Source organism: Malurus melanocephalus, unplaced genomic scaffold (assembly GCF_030028575.1).
Source record: "Malurus melanocephalus ecotype Western Australia unplaced genomic scaffold, MMel_1.1 scaffold_3870, whole genome shotgun sequence".
NCBI classification, from domain to species: domain Eukaryota; kingdom Metazoa; phylum Chordata; class Aves; order Passeriformes; family Maluridae; genus Malurus; species Malurus melanocephalus.
The window spans coordinates 1-1,195 of record NW_026627102.1 but is presented as its reverse complement, the minus strand read 5'-3'; the positions used below and the strand labels follow the sequence as shown (position 1 = coordinate 1,195).

At 42.9% G+C, this 1,195-nt stretch overlaps 1 long non-coding RNA gene across 1 annotated transcript; it reads right to left on the bottom strand.

The window, feature by feature from the left end:
* Positions 1–13: 13 nt before the first annotated feature.
* Positions 14–1,069, bottom strand: LOC130588234 (uncharacterized). The gene is made up of 3 exons (XR_008966920.1): positions 1,016–1,069; positions 261–314; positions 14–107 (listed from the first exon to the last, which is right to left on the bottom strand). It is a non-coding gene; the product is annotated as an uncharacterized LOC130588234 (long non-coding RNA).
* Positions 1,070–1,195: the final 126 nt, after the last annotated feature.

Genomic DNA, 1,195 nt, shown 5'->3' with positions numbered 1-1,195 from the left:
GGATTCCCTTTTGGTCCGCTGTCCCCGGGTTTTCCTCTYCCCCCCGGGGGTCCCGCGGCTCCGGGGGCTCCGCTCTCCCCTTTCTCCCCTCGATCCCCGTGAGGACCCTGAAAACAGAAAAAAAAATTAAAATTTGAGAAAAATATCAGGAAAAAATTAAAATTTGGGATTTTTGGGAGAATTTTTTGGGAGTTTTTTGGCAATTTTTTGAATATTTTGGGGATTTTTTGGGGATTTTTTGGGATTTTTTTTGGGATTACCTTGATTCCGGGTTCTCCTTGAATTCCGGGGGTTCCGGGTTCACCGGGGTCACCCTGGGGGAGAGAAATTCCCAAAATTCCACCCAAAAATACACAAAATTCCACCCAGAATCCCAAAATTTCCAAAATTCCCCCTAAATCCCACCAAAAATCCCAAAATTCCACCCAAAAAATCCCAAAATTCCATCCCAGAATCCCAAAAATCCAACTGGAACCCCAAAGTTCCCAAAATTCCACCTGAAATTCCCAAAATTTCATTGGGAATTCCCAAAATTCCAACCCCAAATCCCCCCCCAAAATTCCCAGAATTCCAACCAGAATCCCAAAATTCCATCCCAAAATCACAAAATTCCACCCAGAATTCCAAAATTTCCAAAATTCCCCTTAAATCCCACCAAAAATCCCAAAATTCCACCCAAAAAATTCCAAAAATCCATCCCAAAATCCCAGAATTCCCCCCAGAATCCCAAAATTCCCAAAATTTCACTGAAAATTCCCCAAATTCCACCCTAAAATCCCAAAATCCCACCGGAAATTCCCAAAATTCCACCCCAAAATTCCAAAAATCCCATAATTCCCTCCCAGAACCCCCAAATTCCCAAAATTCCACCAGAAATGCCCAAAATTTCATCCCAAAATCCCAGAATTCCATCCAGAATCCCAAAATCCCATCCCAGAACCCCAAAATTCCCAAAATTTCATTGGGAATTCTCAAATTTTCCCAAAATCCCGGAATTTCACCCCATTTTTTTCACCTTTTCTCCGGGAGGTCCCAAATTCCCGACGCCTCCGGGGGGTCCTTGGGGTCCCTGTGGGGGGAGGGGACACAAAAATTGGGGAATTTTGGGAAATTTTGGGAAATTTTGGGAAATTTTGGGAATTTTGGGAATTTTTGGGGTAATTTTGGGAATTTTTGGGGTAAATTTTGGGAATTT